The sequence below is a fragment of the Mchenga conophoros genome, linkage group LG1, assembly GCF_057382185.1.
Source record: "Mchenga conophoros isolate Kocher_MC1m ecotype Shallow Benthic linkage group LG1, M_conophoros_male_GT1.1, whole genome shotgun sequence".
NCBI classification, from domain to species: domain Eukaryota; kingdom Metazoa; phylum Chordata; class Actinopteri; order Cichliformes; family Cichlidae; genus Mchenga; species Mchenga conophoros.
The window spans coordinates 34,928,401-34,951,178 of record NC_140526.1 but is presented as its reverse complement, the minus strand read 5'-3'; the positions used below and the strand labels follow the sequence as shown (position 1 = coordinate 34,951,178).

Genomic DNA, 22,778 nt, shown 5'->3' with positions numbered 1-22,778 from the left:
GGCGTACAACACTAGAGGCCAACTCCAAGCCCATAGCACAAGTTACCATCAAGTGCGGGATCTACCAAGGAGATGCTCTGTCCCCACTGCTGTTCTGCATAGGCCTGAACCCCCTCAGTGAGATCATTAACAAGACTGGCTACGGATACCGACTACGGAACGGAGCAGTTGTCAGCCACCTCCTGTACATGGATGACATCAAGCTGTATGCCAAGAGTGAACGAGACATCGATTCACTGATCCACACTACCAGGCTATACAGCAATGACATTGGAATGTCGTTCGGACTGGAGAAGTGTAGTCGGATGGTAACAAAGAGAGGGAAGGTAGTCAGAACTGAGGGGATTGAACTACCAGAAGGCAACATTGCAGACATAGAGGACAGTTACAAGTACCTGGGGATCCCGCAGGCAAATGGGAACCATGAAGAGGCCGCTAGAAAGGCTGCAACCACCAAGTACCTGCAGAGGGTCAGGCAAGTCCTGAGGAGTCAGCTGAATGGTAAGAACAAGATCCGGGCCATCAACACATACGCCCTGCCCGTGATCAGATACCCTGCTGGGGTAATAAGCTGGCCAAAGGAGGAGATAGAAACCACTGACATAAAGACAAGAAAGCTCCTTACCATGCATGGAGGGTTTCACCCCAAGTCCAGCACCCTGAGGCTGTACGATAAGCGGAAGGAAGGGGGCCGGGGACTGGTGAGTGTCAGCACCACAGTCCAGGATGAGACAACGAACATCCAAGAATACATTGGGAAGATGGCCCCAACTGACCGAGTGCTCAGTGAATACCTCAGGCAGCAGAAACCCAAGAAAGAGGAGGGAGACGAGGAACCATCATGGAAGGACAGGCCCCTGCACGGTATGTACCACCGGCAGATAGAGGAGGTGGCTGATATCCAGAAATCCTACCAGTGGCTGGACAAAGCTGGACTGAAAGACAGCACAGAGGCACTAATCATGGCAGCACAAGAACAAGCTCTGAGCACAAGATCCATAGAGGCTGGGGTCTATCACACCAGGCAAGACCCCAGGTGCAGGCTGTGTAAAGATGCCCCAGAGACAATCCAGCACATAACAGCAGGGTGCAAGATGCTAGCAGGCAAGGCATACATGGAACGCCATAACCAAGTGGCCGGCATAGTGTACAGGAACATCTGTGCCGAGTATAACCTGGAAGTCCCGAGGTCAAAATGGGAGATGCCCCCAAGGGTGGTGGAGAATGACCGAGCTAAGATCCTGTGGGACTTCCAGATACAGACGGACAAAATGGTGGTGGCTAACCAACCGGACATAGTGGTGGTAGACAAACAGAAGAAGGCGGCCGTAGTGATCGATGTAGCGGTTCCGAATGACAGCAATATCAGGAAGAAGGAACACGAGAAGCTGGAGAAATACCAAGGGCTCAGAGAAGAGCTCGAGAGGATGTGGAGGGTGAAGGTAACGGTGGTCCCCGTGGTAATCGGAGCACTAGGTGCGGTGACTCCCAAGCTAGGCGAGTGGCTCCAGCAGATCCCGGGAACAACATCGGAAATCTCTGTCCAGAAGAGCGCAGTCCTGGGAACAGCTAAGATACTGCGCAGGACCCTCAAGCTCCCAGGCCTCTGGTAGAGGACCCGAGCTTGAAGGATAAACCGCCCGCAGGGGCGTGCTGGGTGTTTTTATATACATATGTATGTACGTACGTATGTATGTATATACATACGTATGTATGTATGTATATATATATATACATACGTATGTATATATATATATATACATACGTATGTATATATATATATATATACATACGTATGTATGTATGTATGTATATATATATATACATACATACGTATGTATGTATGTATATATATATATACATACATACATATGTATGTATGTATGTATGTATGTATGTATATATATATATATATATATATATATATATATATATATATATATATATATATATATATATATATATATATATGTGTGTGTGTGTGTGTGTGTGTGTGTGTGTGTGTGTGTGTCATGTCACAGTTGAGGGTCTTTTATTTTTTTTATTGTGTCCAAACCTGGCATGCTGGAAAGAGATAATTGTGTGTTATTGTACATTTGGATAACATTTTGACTAAAGTTAAATGCTGGCTTGAAAATCTGATGGATTGAGAGGAAAATGAGTTTAATACACTGAGGCAAGCAAAGTGCCCACTGGATTCATTTCTGGGGTATATAAATGTAAATCAAGTTGAAATTTATTACCCAAGAGAAGCAGGTGAAGAGCAAAGGATGGCATGGAAGAATATGTTCGCATAAGTTACGATTTTTTTCTTTTTTTTTATGACTGTTGGATAATCAAACAATGATCAGCAGTTTGATTACTTAGGATTAGCATTCAGCTTTGTATAAATACAGGGTACTGAAATACGGTTTGCATCAGATCTGAAGTGTAAGAGCAGTAAGTACAATAAGAGAAGATTATATACAGATAAGGTTAGGATAAAAGGTGAAAGTATATTGCTATACAGACAGGCAGATATACAGATGTACTATGAACAAATATACAGATGTGCTACATATATACAGATGCATCGCTGTGTGGTAAACAGATCTACAGAGATCTGCTTCATTATTCTGTTGTGATGTACAGATCCTAAAGTCAGTAAAGCTCTTTACAAAGTCTTCATAATCTAAAATGCCCAAACTCTTGCTATAATTTTTCATGAGATTTGTGGCTTGTGTTTATACAGTCCAAGGTCTTCCTTAAGATGAGTCTATTGAGTTAGAGAAGGTTGATGGAAGTCTATGAATTCAGTAGTCAATCTGTAATGACTAATCCATCCATCCACCCACTTATATTGGGCTTTATTTGGTAAACATTTGTTAGCATTCAGCCCTCTGTGACAGAGCAGAACATGCAAGAAAATTGGTTTGCCAACTAGTAACATCGCCTACACACCAGAATCTCCATAAGGCTGTATCTCTGTTACCTTAATCTAGGCCACCTACCTCCACCCCCGTCTCCTACAACTACCCCCATTCTAGTATCACTTACTGACATAATCAATACAGGCTCTCTGCTGTTATTGATCCTGGTACGGTGTATACACAGCTGCTGAGACCATAGTGTGCCCTCCTGCCTGGAATCAAGCACCCAGAAAAGGACACTTGATCACCCACACCTGGCTCTACTTAGCCATCACCAACATGTATTGAGCAAAAAGAGATTAGGGGAGAATGCAGACATCAAAGGCTCTTGCTTTATACAAAGACAATTATCGAATGTTTGCTAGGAAATCTGACTTTCTTTTACAGCATAATTGAGTGTGCTTCTGAAGTGTGACTAGAGAGCTATATAGAGACTGATGAGTGATTAGAGTGCTAACCTTTGATTAGTTCTTAAAATGTTAAATTGATTAAAATGCCAGCGTCATCCTTGCTTCAACAACACTGACTAATGAAAGTCTGATTTAGGCTGATGATTATGCTGCCATGGTTTTGGCTTTGCATCTCTTTTGGTCTGTTTACCCACCTGTGTTTGTCTCCTGTGTTCTCAGCTCTTGCAGCTTTTGCCAGTGGATTTCTTTCTGTTTCTTGACCACATTCTTTTTGCCAGATTTTGGATTATTTACTTTCTTTGGACTTTGTCTGATTTTCATCCTGCCAGTTTCATGCAACGTTTTGTTTTACAGCATCATTAATGATATATTTACTCTGTCCGTCTGACTCAGAGTCCAGCATTTAGCTGCTAAACAAAGCTACTTTTTAATAGCCTATGCTGTAAAACAACTCTGTCCATTAATCGGTCTGTGCTGAACAGTATCAGATTAAAGACCCACAGGCAATATTTTGAGACGGGCAGGTAGAGCAAGCACAAGACTTCTGTAGTGTCACTTACTGTAGAACAAAATGTGCTACATAAAGATAACATTTATACTTATGATCACTTCTTTACTGGTATGGACATGTTTGAAGTTCACTGTGCTTCACAATTGGAATCATATTTGCTACTGTCGTTGTTTACCACACATATATTTTAATTGGTGCAACCTGCCCCGATGTGTCTGGTGACTAACTTTCAGGGTTTTTTTAATGAATTTTTTTGTTATTTTATCCCTCGGAAAGACAAATCCCACCTTTGAACAGTTTACTTGGACAAACCTCACAGTCTTATTTGGAGTTCAGTTGGTGCTAACCAGCCACCTCAGCCCATCCTTTCTTGTGTTTATCCCAACTAACAAGCTCACTGTAGAAGCTGTTATTGTTGCAGCCCTCGACATAAATATTCAAGCTAAGCGTTTGTGGAGTAGCACCTCTCAGACAGCTGCACATGTGAAGACATAATGAGGTGCCATAGTGCCAGTGCTGCTATTGCTGCTGCTACTGCTGTTGCCACATAAAGAATCTAAATGTGGGGGAACTTGTACTGCTATGCTCCACTGCTGCCCTGACCAACCTGGCAGGATGACAGGAGCACTTAGTCAATAAATGAGGCACTGATGGGGCCAGTAATGTTTGTACACATGCCAAAGATAGAAATAAATCTGAGGGTTTGTAGTTTTATAAAGGGTCATCTGCTCTGATTTTTCAAATATATAATTAACACATTAAAAGTTATAACACTTGTTTAGTATTAGAGGCTGAAAGGATCTCTTTATCTGACAATAGTTTATGCGATCCTGGTCACTGTTAGCAAGTCAGTCAGTTCAGTCGTTATCAGTATTTATCCTGCCATGATCAAATTTGAAATTGAAATTTTGGACAGAAAAGGGTGTCTCGGGTAAGCTATAGGTCATTTAAGTTCACAGAGGTGCATGCGCATAAATGATCAGATTTCCAAACTTTATGACATTGATCATCATCAAGTTGCCCCAGTGGTTGATTCTAGTTTATTTATCAGTATATAAACATTCCATTCAAAATGCAGCAAAATAAATTTTTCTAATAAGGTTTGGCTTAGAGGAATCGAGCTGTGGGCGTGATTGCCATTTATTGCATCTCTGCGACTGATGGTTTCCTTGAGGATTTTATGTAGCTTGATGGTAGGAGTGAATATTGCTCGGAGCATCTTAAGGCAGTTTTGCCCATAATGACGGCACACCATAACTGCATCCTGGGAATTAAATTACCTTTAATTTTATCTTCCCCCACTTGGACATATTACCTTCTGTCATATCCAATCAATTTAATCAAATAAAATCAAGTATGATGTGTTTGCCTTTCACCGATTCATACATGGATTTGACTCGGCTGTCTTGGCATAATTAATTTGTTGCAGTAACCTGTAAGAAAGCTAACTTCTCAGTATTTTAGACATGGTTTTAACATTATTTAATTAGCTGTCATGTGGATTGGAGGTGCTGTGGATTTGTGGAAGCATCATGCTTTTGACAGATCACAAATGTCACCAGGATTAGTGAAAGAGTTTAGATCTTGTAGGGGTTTTGGTGGGGATTACCGTTGTTTGAATTCACGCTACAAAGATTACATTGGAGGTGTAGCTGAGAGGAAAAAATGGATCACTGACCCCCACCACATTCACACAACACAACTCCAGAGAGTACAGTAGACCTCTATGTCATCACTTTGCTTCTCTGTTTCATCTGCTTCACCCCATTCATCTCTCACTACCTCATTTTATTCTTGTAAGGAAAGAAATAAGTTCAGTGGTGAGTATTCTAACATATATATATATATATTTGTTACTGTATTTCTTTTTACAGTACTGTCAAGATAATGTGTTATCACAGTTGTACCACACTAAGATAAAACAAGCAAGGCTCTCTTTTCTTGCTAACACCCACACATCTTTGCTGTCTAGGTAATTCCCATCGTTTCTGAAGACAGCGAGCTGGTGTAATCACTACAGCAGGGTTCACCCAACATAGGCTCAAGGACATTGCAGTAATGTAATCTTTGCTGTTAACAGGACTCTAAGGGGGCGTAGGATACCATAAGAATGGGAATGCTCTGTAACCTAATATTGCTTCTTCTACACACCACAGGGCATGTATACACAAACACACGAATTTAGATCGTTGGCTTTATCTCTATGCTTTACAATCTCACTGTCATCTCATTGGAAAACTCTTCAGTGTAGCGAAATGCTTTAAGCTGTTGACCTTTCAGTTTAATTTGGCATTCAGAGGTAGCGGATGTATGTGTGGGTTTGTGTGTTCATCTAAACAGTGATTACAGTCAGTAGATCGATAAAGAGCAGATAAGGGCACTAATCAATACCCATCAGAGTTCCACTGATCAAATATTTATCCAGGAAGAGAGGGGAGAAGAGACTTGCTGTCTGCCCTCCTTGTCTGTCTCTTGTTGGTAATTTTCTCTTTCCACGTCTGTCTGCACACGCCCGGTCTCTCTGTCTCAGTAATGGGAGTTAACCTGAGGACCCATAGTGACTGTTGACACAGATGCTTCGGTCTGCAGAAAGGGCTTTATCAAAGTTTGTAGCTAATGGTGTTAAGATGGGGTGGGGACATGATTGCTTTTTTTTGTAAAGTCTGCAAATGGTTAATCTTTTGAGGAAATACATCCTTGATTACCTTGGAAACCACAGTAGACGGCCAATCGGGGTTGTGATCTAGGAAAAACAATCTGGTATCCTTTATTGCGGTCAATCACAACAGGAAAATCCCAGCTCCTCTCTCTCGCTATGTGTCTGTCTTTGAATTTTTCTCCACGTTCTGTGAACTGCACATCCTCCTCATATTGACACCAACATGAATTTTGGATTGTCCGGTGTATCAGGGCTACGCTTCTAAAACAGATGTTGCTGTCGATTTCATGACCACCACTTACAACATTCTTTTCATTTCTCCTGTATTTTAGCTTTGTTGTTCTGTTTTGCAGCTACCTGTGGCATAATTTTATCAGGCAGAGCAAATTAGCATCTCACATTAGCAGACAGGATCCATCCAAAGTTCACATGATAATAACATTTAATTAAATTTTTTGTGCCTGCTGGGAGTCTCTTATTTCCCACTGGGAGGAAAATCTGACATGGTTTTGTTGGGCGTGATGATTACCGGGCTATTTTGTTATCTTGTTTGTGTTAACTGTGTGTTTATCTGTCCACTATCCTTTCTCCAGTGAGTTTATTCCTGTTTGAGTTGTATACGGTTCAGTAGGTTAATTCAGTGCTTGTGTTTTCCCTCCCATTAAGCTTCTCCTTCCAGCTGTTTCAGCTATTGGCAAGCACATCTTAACACTCTTACATCAGCCCTGCTTGGCTTGGTTAACTGTGGTTTTGGCAAAAGCAAGTAGCAAGGGGAGGAGATGCTGCAGCAGCACAGGAGGTGGTGCCTGTTGGCTGAAACTGCAAGAAAGTGAGGCTTTTTTTTTGCTAAGAGACCCCCTGTAGCTGCAGTGATAACAGAATGATAGTGTGGCAGAGGAGCAGCATACCTTAATGCAGTGTGGACCAGGAGATAAGAAGCAGACGCACTCTGACACATAAAAGGTGCATGTTTGGAGAGGTGTGTGTATTTGAAGTGGATGAGCAGCGGTGCACATACAGACTGGATTGTGTACAAAAGCAGCTGGTGATTTTTGTCTGCATTCAAAGATTCTGGCTGAAACATCATTTCACAGAGCAGACGAAGCAAAATCACACAGCTCCACACTAATTAACTCAAATCTTATGCCTGTCATTCACCTTTCTTTGCTTAAACTCCCACTGTTACTGCGAGCAAATGAACCTCTTTAATGGTATTGAAGCTAATATTAAAAATACACAAGTGTAGAAGTGAACAGTCAGATGTTAGACCCGTATTGGATTTTGCAGTTAAATCTGCATCAGTGCCCATGTTTGAATACACAAAAAGAAAGCAGTCCTTAATTGTGTTTTACATGCAGTAGTTTCATTTATTTGACCACTTTAATATATTACTTTTTTCTATATGTTGTCATTTGATCAAATTATGTCTTTTAAGGTGGGTTGTGCTCTACATAATAACTGAATCTTTGTGTCTTTGCAGTGCAGCAGATGGTATGAATTATTTGTATTTGAGCATTTAGTTTCAATATTTTCCCTCTGTATGGTTCTGCTACTCTCTTATACCATATCTATTCTCTATATTTTTAGTTTGCTGTAGGTACTGCTGGTAATTCCTGTAAAATCCCTGCATCTAAGAAGGGTCATAACCCTTCTTCCCCTCTTTTTCCCTGTAGAAGTATTTGAAAGTATGTGTCTTTAGTTGTTAATGGTGATTTAAATTTAATTTTGAGTTCACACAAATTGCTGTGGTCGGCATTACAAGAACAACCACCTCAAAATTTCTGTTTTGTTTGTTACTGTAAGCCTTTTCAAGATTTGGCACCAGGAATGGTATCACAGAAAGACAATCCAAGAATAAGCCCTCAGCTGTTATAAGTGTGGCTCTATTAATAAAGCATTTCATGTGAAAATGGTGCTTAAATTATTTTGATGGTTTTATTATTTTTCAGTCTTCCAAGACCAGATCATTATAGTTAATTATGCTATTCAGTGTGGGGTAATTATCTGTCTTCACAACCTGAAAATTGTCACTGTCAAGGTGTGGATCGTCTGTTATTCTGCCCATCATACATTTTCCACACAGCCGGTGTGCTTTGCTAAACTACGATAGGAAAGGACATTCATTTCCAGTTTAACAGGGTCAATATTGAAGTGCTCTCAGATGATTTGGCAATATTTATATAAAATGTAAAATTATATATTAAAATTATATTAAATCACCACAGGACATGGATTCAATTTAATTTCAAAGGACCTGCCAATGAAATGAACACAACCCCTTATCTAGGATGCAAATCTGTTTGGATGTCTTCATTAAGAAGCACTTTTGTTCAAGGCTAACATGAGTTTGGAAGCCAAGGGTTTCAGCCAGTTTAGAGTGACAGAGTTCTCATAGGATCGTAGTGTGTGTGCGTGTGTACATACTTGTGTACATGCATGCGGTGTGGAAGTGTGTTTGTGTGTAAATGTCTGTGTGAATGGTTGGTGTGTCAGAGAAGAAAAAGCTCATTTATCACTACATGCACAGGAACCTTGCAGGGTTCAGCTCGCTGTCCAACTATTCTTTAATGAAGAGCATATTTGAGCCATTCAACTTTCTTCCAATGAGCAGCTCCAGCTGCTAGCCAACCAAACACGTGAGGTTCAGCGGAGTGACGGGCAGAATTGATGAGAGGAGTAAGTCCTAGTGAAGGATCGCCATAAGCTGCCCGAGATAACACTGCGCTGGTGCAGAGAAACACTCAGCTCCATGGAAATGCAATAAAGCCTGAACCGTATCCCACTGTTGGACTGATGGGTGATAACAGTCTGAGTAGAGTATGGAAAATAGCCCATTGAAATGCAGTGTGAAATACAGCGCCTTCAGAGCTTTACATGTAGACCAATGGAAATGGGCTGATGTGTGAATATGAGTGGTCTGCTGTATTATCCTGTGTTACTCACTATTCTCTAACAGGACAAAGGATGAGCAGCTAAGACGATTTGTTGAATCACTGCAATGGAGGTGTGCCGTAGGGCCTCTGCTGCTGCTGTGGACAGAATACAGATTACAGTTTGCCTCCACAGTTCACTCTGAGGGCACATTGGCGTGACGTTTTTAACCAGTGCAGCAGAGCTTTAAAGTAGTTTATTCTGAAAGCAGTTAGTGGTACAATATCTGCGTCCAGCTCTGTCATTTCCCTGTTGTTTTCCCTTATGCAGTCTTGCTTTATAGTTCCTTGTAATTAGCTGAAGTAGTGCTTTCTTTTTACTGCTTTTTGTTTACAATGTACATGTGACAACTTTAAAGTTATTTTACATGACGCTAGTTGTAGAAGTTGTCCCTTTAATTATACATGCAACTGATGGTAGCTTTTTGAAACTCGATATGTTTTCTGTAATCAGTTTAAACCAACTGACTTTAAGATGGTGATTCTGGTATGGAACTATTCTAAGTGAAAATAAACAGAATTCCTACAGACATCATTATAAATAACCTGAAATTATATGGTAGTTTATGCATTTATTTTGTCCTTGTGAAAATCAATGAATAGTAAAAGCCAAACTTTTGATTTTGGGATGTTAAAACTTGACACTTGACATTATCCATGCGTCCATTTTCTTAACAACTTATCCAGTTCAAGGTTATGCAGGTAAGGTGCTGGAGCTTGTCCCAGCTTATGAATGGGATTTGTTTTTTTCTTGACATCAAGAATTGACCTCACTCTGAAATTGGAATGGTTCCAAATTAAGATAAACCTACCTCCAAATAATGTTGATTTGCCAGTTATTTTTGACTGCCTAGATTTTAAAGCATTTTTCCAATGGGGAATATGGTTGGTGAATGTTGATTTGTGGGTATGGAACAACAATTATTGCACTATTGCATTTCTTCTCCAACTAACCTGCCAAGATACTATATGTCTGGATATAAGTGTTAGAGGAAGTTACTTCTCATGAGAGATAGAAACCACTTAAGCATCCAAGAAACTGTTCTTGGATGCTTAAGTGGTTTCTATGTTTCTATGTCTTTGTGGTCCATTTGTTTTATATTTTAGTAGTCCCAGTTTCTTGCTCCATAAATATTGACCTTTTTTCTTTAATTGAATGAGAATTTTAATGAATTTGGTTTTTTATACTTACTCTGACTTTGTGCTTCTCGAACACGCCGTAGATGTATAGTGGGGGTACGGATGGCAAGGAAAAGAAGATATAGGTTGGAATGAAATTGAATGAATATGATTTATGTGCACTCTTCCGACCGCCTTTCACTATTAAATCTTTATGATTGTTATGCTTTAATGAGTTAGATAAAATAGGACATGGGTTTGTGTTTATAGTATTTTATTTTGTCTTCATAAATAAGTGGTTTAAAAACTAAAACTAAATATGTTTCCTATTTATTCCAGGAAAGTTCTAAATAGATTTGTGGGTCAGAATTTGGTACCAGCACTTGCTCTGGTGGGTTTTGTGTAGGTTTAAAAGTGACAAGGACAATTCACTTAAGGTTTAGTGTTTAAAAATAAAACAAGTGTTAATGGTTTGCAACAGAAACCATCTACATACACACACAAAGAATTCAGTTCAGTTCAATTAAGTTGTATTTATACAGCCCCAAATCACAACAACAGTCACGCCAAAGCACTTTATATTGTAAGGTAAAGACGGTACAATAATACAGAGAAAAGCCTAACAATCAGTTTGACCCCTGTGAGTAAGCACTTGGCGACAGTGGGAAGGAAAAACTCCCTTAAACCTCTTGAGAACCAGAGGGACAGCCATCTGTTGAGATTGGTTGGGGGAAGAGGAGAGGGAGACCGGAGGTGGTACTTTGAATAATCTGTATGTAACATTGCTGATTATGTTTCCTCATCAGGGAGATTTGATCACATAATGAAGCTATTTTAATATCCTGTGTAAGGTGCTTTTCACCACAGTGCACACATAAAATAACTACACCATAGTATGAAGCCCTTGCACTGTTGTTGACATGAGTCTAATATCTAGTTTTAAAGTAGCATTATGCCAGGATTAGCCCATGGAAGCACCGTGTACAAACATCCAGTTGCACGTCTCCTGCTTGGTTATATTTCACCGGATCCGTTTTGTTATGGATGAATGAGATACTTGTAGAAGGAAAAACTGCTATTGAATTCCGGAGTGCAGAGGTGCTGTCGTCTCTCGATGATGTATGAGATGAGGAGAAGCGTACATCAGCTGGCGGAAGATTACTCCGCTGTCCCAAGACACCCCTCTCTCTAATGTTCTCATTCTTTCTCTCCCATATTCTCGCTCTTGCTGTCTTTTTCTCCTCCCAAAGTGACGATCAACACTCTCTTGCCGCTCCCACTTCCTCTACACATCAACGATGCTCTTCCCGGACACTTCTCACTCATTCTTTTCTGGATGGTTATTGATTGCCATTTCTACATTCCTCTTTGTGGAACTAAGGTTTATTGGTTTTGTTTTAAGATATGATGCTAACACAAAGTTTGCATGTCTAGAAAAAAATGATCCTGCTTGAGTCAGTTTCTTCTTTTCCCATCTTGCCGTTTAATTTGCTATTTTTTTATATAGAGTTCTAAATAGAAGCTTTCCAAAATGTGTATAACTGTAAAGAAAAAGGGTTTTGTGCCTCACAGTGTAACTGATGCAACCTATCCTGCCAAAAAGTGTAAGCTCTCTGCTCAGACAGATGAGCGCGTGCAGCTCTCACTTGGATGTTTGCTGCTTCAGTGTTTCTGTCATCTTGTCCCCTCGGGATAAAGATCAGCAGACTTGTTGGTCATCAACACATTCAGTAATTCCAGTCACCTCACCAGCTAGCGTTTTGAACATGACATGTCCCCCTGCAATCGCTACTAATTACCGAAAACAGTTCCTGGGACAGGCTTGCTCATCACAAATCCTACACCTCCTTTTACATTTTATTAAGATAAGATAAGATAACCTTTATTAGTCCCATGCGTGGGAAATTTGTTTGTATTAAAGCTGAAGTTGGTCCATTTTTTTCCGTACTATACATTGTGCTGTGTAATTGTATTCTATAGGATAAGGATGCTAGCATGAAGGTTTTAAATGAGTTAAAGTTCTGTCAGATTCAGTCATTAGCCTTACTATCTTTTGTCTAGTTATAGTGACATAGTGACAAAAACCCTTTGACCAGGACATGTCCTTCAACGCACATATTAAACAAATATGTAAGACTGCGTTCTTCCATTTGCGCAACATCTCTAAAATTAGAAATATCCTGTCTCAGAGTGACGCTGAAAAACTAGTTCATGCATTCATTACTTCCAGGCTGGACTACTGTAATTCATTATTATCAGGATGTCCAAAAAACTCACTGAAAAGCCTTCAGTTAATCCAAAATGCTGCAGCAAGAGTACTGACAGGGACTAGAAAGAGAGAGCATATTTCTCCTGTTTTGGCTTCCCTTCATTGGCTTCCTGTTAAATCCAGAATTGAATTCAAAATCCTGCTCCTCACATACAAGGTCTTAAATAATCAGGCCCCATCTTATCTTAAATGACCTTGTAGTACCATATCACCCTATTAGAGCAATTCGCTCTCGCTCTGCAGGCCTACTTGTTGTTCCTAGAGTATTTAAAAGTAGAATGGGAGGGAGAGCCTTCAGTTTTCAGGCCCCTCTTCTGTGGAACCAGCTTCCAGTTTGGATTCGGGAGACAGACACTATCTCTACTTTTAAGATTAGGCATAAAACTTTCCTTTTTGCTAAAGCATATAGTTAGGGCTGGACCAGGTGACCTTGAATCCTCCCTTAGTTATGCTGCAATAGACGTAGGCTGCCGGGGGATTCCCATGATGCATTGAGTTTTTCCTTTCCAGTCACCTTTCTCACTCACTATGTATTAATAGACCTCTCTGCACTGAATCATATCTGTTATTAACCTCTGTCTCTCTTCCACAGCATGTCTTTTATCCTGTCTTCCTTCTCTCACCCCAACCGGTCGCAGCAGATGGCCGCCCCTCCCTGAGCCTGGTTCTGCCGGAGGTTTCTTCCTGTTAAAAGGGAGTTTTTCCTTCCCACTGTCGCCAAAGTGCTTGCTCATAGGGGGTCATATGATTGTTGGGTTTTTCTCTGTATCTATGAAGCGCCTTGAGGCGACTTATGTTGTGATTTGGCGCTGTATAAATAAAACTGAATTGAATTGAATTGAATTGAAAAGGCTAGATTTTGTTTTCTTCTTTTAGTGCAACATATTTATGCATGTCGGGAGTCAAACAAAAGTAAAAATCGTAATTCCTCTACTGTGTAAATCTACTGATCGATTGTGTCTGAGAGTTTGTGTGCAGAATTTTCTTGTGAATTGGCTTGTACCAGATTTTCTTAAGCAATGGAAGAAGGTCTTATTATTCACACTCAAAAAAATGAAACGTTGACTTTAATTAAAATTATTTTGTCAACAGGTTCCACGAAATTGAATTATGTTAGTTTAAAGCAAAAATCTTTAGTTCATCTAATTTAAAAAAAAACTACTTAAGATTAACAAGACATATTTAAGACTAACTAAATCAACTTATGTTGTATGAACATAGATGATATATTTACAGGTTAGATAGTTTAGATTAGTTACTTCAACACATTTCTTATTTGTGGCAGTAAAATGTTAAATTTAAGTTAGATTAATTCAAATATTATATTTGCAGCCACCTTGTGCTTTATTAATTAGTTTTACATAAATCTATTTTGTCAACAGGTTCCACACAAATGAATTAAGTACATCCAACTTATTTTTTAAAATTTCTTTTATTGCCAACACATTCAGTGAGCATTTGTGTAAACCCAGTCCAAAATAAAACACAACAGCTCATTAGGGTTAGTAATTAACAGTATGTAGACAGATGCAACATCACGACTTTAAATTAAATATCTGTATCTGCCAGAAATAGAAGAGAAAAAAACCCCATTGAAGCTCACATAACACATTGATAAGATGACACTTGAGTTATGCACATGTGATGCTAGTAAGGTCTGTGGAGTGTTTTTTCTTTTAGTGTCTAAAATGGATAGCAAAGTTGCTATTTGCAATGATTGCTTAGGGTCAGTCCAGTAACACAACGCCAATGAAGTGCTTTCTTTTAACAATGCAAAGTGAAGTGTCCACCTCAACAGCCACAATTAAAAAAAAAATTAATGTAATAATAATAATAATAATAATAATAATAAATAGTCCAATGATATTAGCAATCAAAGAAAATTATATCACCATCCCAAATAAAACGTTAATAAAACATGCCAACATTATGGTCTAACAATAAAACAGCTTGTCTGTGAAGGTTCTCAGTCATCCAGGTCATCGTAGTCAAAGGAGCTTGCAAAGAAAAGCGTCTGGACTTCTTTAAGTTGCTTGAAGACGTTTCACCTCTCATCCGAGAAGCTTCTTCAGTTCTAAGGTCAAATGGTGGAGAGTCCCAGATATAAACCTAGTGGGAGTTTCCCCCCACAGAGGGACAAAAGGACCCCCTGATGATCCTCTAATCGCCTGAGCCAAGGTGTAAAAAAGTGTGTGGGTCACAATCAGCCAGAGTTTCGGGTGAGTTCATTGTGAAACCTGGCCCCACCTTATGCGAATTCCTGAGATCAGATGTTCAAAGATGGTCGCTCACAGTGGACATAGATGGCTTCTAAGGCGGGGGTTTACGACACCAACTCTCTGCCATCTATAATCCAGTTTTGAGATCCCTTCCCAGACGCCTTAACGCCCACTCACATCCTGGGCCATCTGATCTCAGGAATTCGCATAAGGTGGGGTCAGGTTTCACAATGAACTCAAGCTTCTCGGATGAGAGGTGAAACGTCTTCAAGTAACTTAAAGAAGTCCAGACGCTTTTCTTTGCAAGCTCCTTTGAATAAAACAGCTTGTCAGCGTTCAGTTTTTTGCAACAGCACAGCAGTAACCATTTAACACTTGCCACTGTCAACGTTTATTTTACCAGTGTTTGGGCAAAAAGCTTGAGTTGTAAACATTTTAACATGGAAACAATTGTTCGTCTTTAAAAGTCCGCAAATTATACATTCATCCTGCATTCCTAACTCACCCTTATTCTTAGTATGCATTACAATTACCTTTACAATGCACACAATGTAACACAAACTGAATATGAACATATTTCCACCTCATAACAATATGCCTTGAACGCTAATATACACACTACCCTTCAACATTTCTGGTGCAGTATCATCTCTCAATTAAATCCTTTAAATCTCAATACTTTTGATGGTCTCTTACTAGCCCCCCCCCAAGAGTAAAATCTCTCAAATTGTAGTAGTTTACAAACTTTTCAAAATGTTCTAAATTTCTCTTAAATGTAATTTTCCCTTTATCTGTCATTTACAAATTACCATTTTATTCCCATTCAGCCTCCGAAAAACTTCTGTCCATCTGACAGAACATTCATCATCCAAATTAAGGGTTGGCTTATTCATTCAGTTTATTCTTGAGCAACTGTACCTTGGTCAAGAGTCTGCTGACATACAGATGAAGGAAGAGCTTCTGAAGTACTTCAAAGAAAGCTTTCAGTCTCGAGGTTAACTGAGATTCAGTGCATATATCCCACCCATTAAGAGTGCACATGCAGAGGCCAGGTCTTCCAGGTCATGCAGGACACGCTAGATGGTTATACCCACATCGGCTGGAGGAGTGCTGGCATCAACTCTTTCGATGGTAAAGATAGCAAGGGTAATTTGTTCCAGCTCCCTCTGAACAGCTGTAGCTTAGACACAAAAACATAGAAAAATGGTGTCCAGTTTTAAAAAAAGAAAGAAAAAGGGCCAAAGCTACCCTTTAATGACGTAAACACAATATTAGGAACATGCACCCCAGTGCGCCACTATTTTAGACTACAGATTCAACAATAAATATAAATAGTTTGGCTATACAAGAAGATTTCCCAAAACATTTAAACAGGTTCCATGCAAATTACAACAACAACAACAACAACATTACAACATGCAACAACATTAGTTATTCAAAATTTGGTTTAATACGGATAAAAAACTAAACTAAAATTACCAACCAATTATTCTTTGAAGAGGATGCTTGGGTCTTCATTCAGGTAAAAAGGTAGTGCCCTGAGGACACACTCCCTCCCCTTTTCAATAGTTTCCTTCTGTAGAGAGTGGCAGAGATACAGGAAGAGAAAACAGAAATACTTTAGGATGACACAAACTCACATTATACGCAAAATGAATGACATACAAACTAATACATCATCTTCTTTGCATTCAAAACATAACATAAAAACATTCACTTCTGGTTTAACCTAAATTGAGGGATCAGATTTTACATATGTTTAGGTAATTTAAGTTTTCCAACGTTTTGAGTACCAAACTTTGTCTTGCTTAATATAAATGTAAGTGCACTGTGCAGCTACCATACACTAGCTGTTTAAATTTGAAAATGATCTTATTAGCCATAATATTTTGCTACCAACAGAATAACGCACCTTTGTGGCAGGGGCCAAAGTTTGTCTAATTTTCTTCCCTGCAACGCCTCCTTTTTTCTTGAAGACTTTTATGAGCTGGTCAGTGTATTGGTCAAGTCGTGTAAAAAGCCTTGGAACAAGTGGAGCAGTAGCAATCCTCACATATTCTGCTTCCACCTGAAAACATGTCAACAAACACAACATACTGTACTGTAAATATACATACTATATGTACACATATACATACTTTATAACTAAAACTAATGTAGAAAGACCTCATTAAAGCTATAATTTTAACACAAACATTTACACAAAATGCTAAAGGAGCCATTACAGCTTTTATTATATTGATATTTATTTATAAGTTTCAAAAAATACTGATCACAGCTGATCTGAAAAGAATTTCATGCCTCAGGCCCTTGAACTGCAACCTTTACAATGGTTCAGATGTGGAGAAGAAATAACAGGGGCATGGGATGGGTCACTAAAGAAAACTTAACTTATAAAACAGTTTTGTTTTTATAAGTATAACAGTTCACATACCACATACAAGCTCAGCAGTACCACATACACCACATCAGTATAGGAGGGAGCAGGTAAAGGCAGGATCTGAGATTTATAAAGTAAAACAAGAAATTCATTACTTAATTTCAAGAAGCAAATTATTGTTTGAATTACAACTAAATAAAATACTACTCAGAAGAAAAGCAAGAGATTGACACTGCCATGTGCTAACTTTCTATAGAAGCAATTATCACCAGGTCTGTCGACCTCCATTGTCTGTCCACTCATATGTCTTGAATAATTTTATTAAAAAAATTAAGTGTGTGATTTAACAAACTGTAATTTATAACTATGTTGATATGTATAACTCCGCTAGGAAACATGCTGTATTTACAGACCATTTTTACATAATACAGATTACTGATAGAGCAGAACAATGGTGTCACAGTGGCTTTCGCCCTTGACTTTTTGGATTTTAAATGTCACTTTATGCTATCCTTGCTATCCTATTCGATATTTCCGACTCTCGGATTACAGAAAAGGAATCCCAAGAAAGCAAATGGAAAAATAACCCCTTGAAAAAATAACCCCATGAACCCCTGTAGCTAATCCGTTAATAAAACAATAAAAATGTTTCTTACACAGTCCACAAAATAAGCATGTCCAGGACCCAGTAAAACTAATGTAGAACAAGCGAACGCAAACGATATAACATGTCTTGTAAGACAAACGCAAAATATAACCATGCTCGACATGTAGATACTACACAACATAGTCAAAGAAAAAAATGGTCTTACCTCTCAAAGAAACAGCAGCTTGGCGCCAAAACAGCGTTTTTCAATTAAATTTGAAGTCTTGCGCATGAGCAGGTACAAGCCGTGAAACCTTCTTGTTCTGCGCGGTTTCATTACAACTGTTTTTGCATTACTGCCACCTTGTGGATATACAAGGTATATCGATCCTAATTGACTTAACTTAAATGTTATGCCATCAAGTAACACATTAGTATTATGTACGTTGAGTAATAGACACAATTACATAGACTTGATTAGAAAAACATATGTTAACTTAACAAAAACATATATTTTAAGTAAAATGAAAATAAATAATTAATATACACTGAACAATCCCCCTCATTCATTTTTTTGAGTGCACGCAACAGTATTATTGCAGACAAATTACCGTATTTCCCGGACTACAAAGCGCACCTGAATATTAGCTGCACAAGCTAAAATCAGGGGAAAATCCTGTTTTGTACATACATTAGCCGCACCTGACTAAAAGCCGCAGGTGTTTCAATGTTGACTTATCATATGTAAGAGAATATGCACAAAGGGAATTGTCAGGAAAGAGATGGCTGTTTGGAGACACACCCCTTTTATTAATATTTTGAAAAACAAGTTATGGGTACATATTTGCACATGTAGTACATAACAGCAACCTACAGCACACCAGAAAAATAGATTCGGACTACCTTTTAGGCTCAGGTGCAGTGACACGGCTTTAACAAGAAGAAAAGTCAGTCATTCACCATCTTTCTCTTCTTCCTGCGCACTAAAACCACCAAAGTCCTCTTCTCCAATGTCGGAAACGAACAGGCTCAGGATGGCTTCGTCATCCACTCTCCGCTTCTCTCCTTCGTTGTCACTTTCAAAACCAAAGAAATCCTCGTTGTCAGTGTCAGAGTCGAACACCCTCAGAAGGGCCGTGGCGGTGTCCTCCTCTCCATCATGCAGCAGTCCAGCCCTTCAAAATCCGTTGGTGATCGTGGATGTTTTCGCACTTTTCCACGCTGTCAGAATCCACCGGTGGAGTTGGGCATAACTTGCTTTTCGCACGTTTATCGCCGCTCGTCATCCACGCCTCCCGCTGAACGCGTAGCGCTACTTTGAAGTTTGTTTTTCGCGCTACTTCGTACGGCACTACGTTTCCTGGCGGACGGACATGTGACTAACTCTTGAACCCCGATCCTTCCGCCAGGCAACGTAGTGCCGTACAACAGCGGAACAAACAAAACAAATCGTCTTACGATATCACAAAAATCATGGAAAATCCATAGAAAAGCCGCACCTGACTAAAAGCCGCAGGGTTCAAAGCTTGTGCAAAAAGTAGCGGCTTATAGCCCGACAATTACGGTACTTGTTTAGTAAGTTGTGTCACCAGCAATTTATTCAGCTGCTCCAGTGACATGCAGCCGTGATGGTCATTCATTCTTTCATCAGTTTTGTGCTGTAGAGTGTGAACAAGCATTTAATTAGCATTTCTTTACAGTCCAAATAAGCTCAGGAATTGTGATTGGTCAGTAATATAAAATGATAAATCTATTAGTTTAGGCTTCAAAAGAATACAGTATGATAAGGTGAAGTATGTGGAATTAGCAGTGAACATACTTTGGCACACAAGAAGGAGGAAGAAATTCCACTGACACGGTGCTGCTGATGGAGCAGATGGTTTCTTGTGCTGCAAAGATGTCTCCAGGCTACATGATTTTTTTTTTTTTAACCAAAAATCTATTTTTAATAAAGAGCTTAGTCTCATTGTCTTTTCTTTTCTCTTTCAAGTCTCCAAATTTTAGAATAACACAAAATTCTCTGTAGGATTGCATTTCAACCAAGTGAACTTTAGCAAATCCATCCATCTACTCCTACTAGGATGGTACCCCAGAGCTGGCACTGGACACCCAGACCGTCAAAAGGACTAACACAGAAAGAAAAACAACAATTACCACGTAAATCCATCCATATGGTTATGTTAGAATAATCAGTTAGCCTAACCTGTCTTTGGACTATGGGAGTGAATTCATGGAGTCATTGGGAGAACATGCGGTCTCCACATAGGAGTAAAAACCTGTCAGCTGTCACTGCCCTATAACTGCTAACCCTATAACAAACACACATTCTGCATTAATTCATCTCAACATAAGACTCCTGTACAGGAACATATTAATATCTTATGTTCCTTGTAATTCATGATATCCACCACAGCCACATGAAAGCCTCACCAAAGATAAATGAATAAATAAATATCTAAAAAAGGGGAAGTAAGAAAGTGGGGTAAATGGAGTCTGGGAAGGAAGCGGCAAAAATGCCGTTGCTCCAAATTGATTTCCCTTTCCTTGCACCTTTACACATTTGCTTATTTTAGGCAATACGACGTGAAATCTTGGAAATCTGTATGTGTGTGTTTTACAGAATATTAAGCGTCCCTGTAAACACAGGACTAGTGATTAGACTTGGACACAGAAAACTGTTTACAAATGTAAAGGTAGTGGAAAGTTTGATTTAAAAACTGTGTAGAGTTTACCTTCTTAAATTAGGCTTGAACTTTTTAATGGTTGGCTTTGTGTGTTGCCTTAGAGGAACAAGCTATTGGCTTCTTCAAAGAGACTATTAAAAACGGCACATGTATTACAACATGAAGAAAACTCTAACATGACAAAATGTGTCCTACAGCTTAGTAAAAAAAAAAAAACAACTTGAAAATTGCTATAGTTTGTGATAAAGGTAAAAGTAGTATTCAAATGTATTCTAGTACAATGTCCAAATGATGCAGACACTGAGGAGCACCTGTCTATGTGACTGGTTTGAATTTTTCATCACCAAATCATCTATCGTAAGGTCCTTCATTCATTTATATCCGTTTTCTCTGATTCCCCCCCCCCCCCCCCCCTCTTCTGTCCTAATTCATGATTAAAGAGGCCCAAACAGATGAAACCAATAAAGATTCAGACCTTTCATCATGAATTTCCATCCCTGTTCCAGCTGCTCAGGAGGTTTTCTGTGAGAGCAGGTGGTCTCAATATAGCCGCAGTATTTCACATAGTTGATGCAGGTGTGTGCCATGAAGCATTAGTTATGCTACCTAACAATTTAATTAAAAAACAGGATATAACAGGCAGTTGTTTCCACACAATGAGGAAAATGTTAGTAAGCAGTTGTTGGTACAAAAGAAGAGAGAAGTCATTTTTGATGTTTCTTTCTTCTCACGCACTTCTTTCTTCTTATAGAGCTTTCATTTTTTTCTTTTGCCCCATGTGGACTGTCAGATGTGTTCCTACCAACTGCTTACTGTGCTGCCTTCTCAGGGTTCAGGTGTGTGTATATGTATGTGTGTTGTGTTAAAAGTAGCATCCAGCAGCGCCTACAGTCGAACACCATGCCTGTGACTGACAAGGTGTGTGCTTTTGATGCATCTAGTAGCATTCTCCTCTCTCCCTGTCGCCGTTTCTCTGCATTTTCTCTGGCTGTTTGCTGCGAGCGCCAGTTACAGAGTGAATAAATGCTAATGAATGGAAATGCTCTGGTGTGTGTATTTGTGCGTGTGTATGTGTGTGTTCTGCAGTGCTGAGAGAGATGGCAGATATCTGGCTAATAAAGCAGCGCTGTGCACATCTGTGTCTTCAATGTTTTCATTTCTATTTCCTTGTTCTTTTTATCTGTTCTGCATCAGTGGATGCTGCCAGCAAATACAAAGCTTAATGTCTGCCTTTGATTAAGTTCCTCAAACATGAACTCTTGGTTTGTCCTACATGTGAAGTCTATTTGCATATATAAATCTCAAATAGGGCTCAGGTGTGCTACTTTTGTAATTTACCCACCACAATCCTGTTACTCCTGTAGTTTATTTACTGCGAGGAGATAATTGTTTAAAATCTGACACTTCTCAAGTTGAGAACCTCGGAGATCTGCTACATCTTCTCTGTGGAGGTGTGTTATGTATTCTTGACTAGCAGGATCCCCTAAGGCAAACTACAACCTGCACACCTGGTCTGTTGAAACCTATAGGAATGTCAACACTTCGCTTTGCTGAGTGCCGCTGAGACCTAGACCTGGATAAGTGGCAGAAAATTGATGCATGAATGGATGGCATTCCATGAAATTGTGCAGTCCCTAGTGTGGTCACCTGCAGGGATTAGTACCAGAGCAGCAACAGTGTTTATATTTGGCTCATATTATGCATGAGTATTTATTGTTGTTCATCCCAGCCCATCCATCTTTTCATTGTTGCTGTCCCTGTGCAATTTATCTCTGCCTTCAGCCTTCCACTCCACTGCTTTTTGCCACCACCCTACCGTTCTCTGCCCTTTTCCCCATTTTTCTTTTAATTTCTTATTATCCCCCCCCCCCCCCCCCCCCGCCCCCCCCACCAGCTCTCATTGGTCTGTCGTCTCTCTCTCGCCAGAGGCCATTCAAGTTCCTGAAGGGGTTTCCCCCTGCCATTGATTTCCTGCGAGCCCCCTCACTGTGAGCAAGACACTCTAGGCCCCTCACCCCACTGTGCTGATTTACGGAGGCTTTAATAGCATAATGTTTTTGTGACATACACATTCCTCCTGGTTGTTTTGGCTCATATCACAG

The 22,778-nt window shown here is 39.6% G+C and overlaps 1 protein-coding gene and 1 long non-coding RNA gene across 2 annotated transcripts in view; one reads left to right on the top strand and one right to left on the bottom strand.

Annotated features, from left to right (window-relative positions):
- Nucleotides 1-22,778, top strand: part of nav2a (neuron navigator 2a) — a 222,445-nt gene that overhangs the window by 14,574 nt on the left and 185,093 nt on the right. The gene's annotated exons all lie outside the window — the stretch shown is intronic.
- LOC146583695 (uncharacterized) lies at nucleotides 14,145-18,002 on the bottom strand. The gene is made up of 4 exons (XR_014893186.1): nucleotides 17,461-18,002; nucleotides 16,939-17,094; nucleotides 16,510-16,602; nucleotides 14,145-16,206 (listed from the first exon to the last, which is right to left on the bottom strand). It is a non-coding gene; the product is annotated as an uncharacterized LOC146583695 (long non-coding RNA).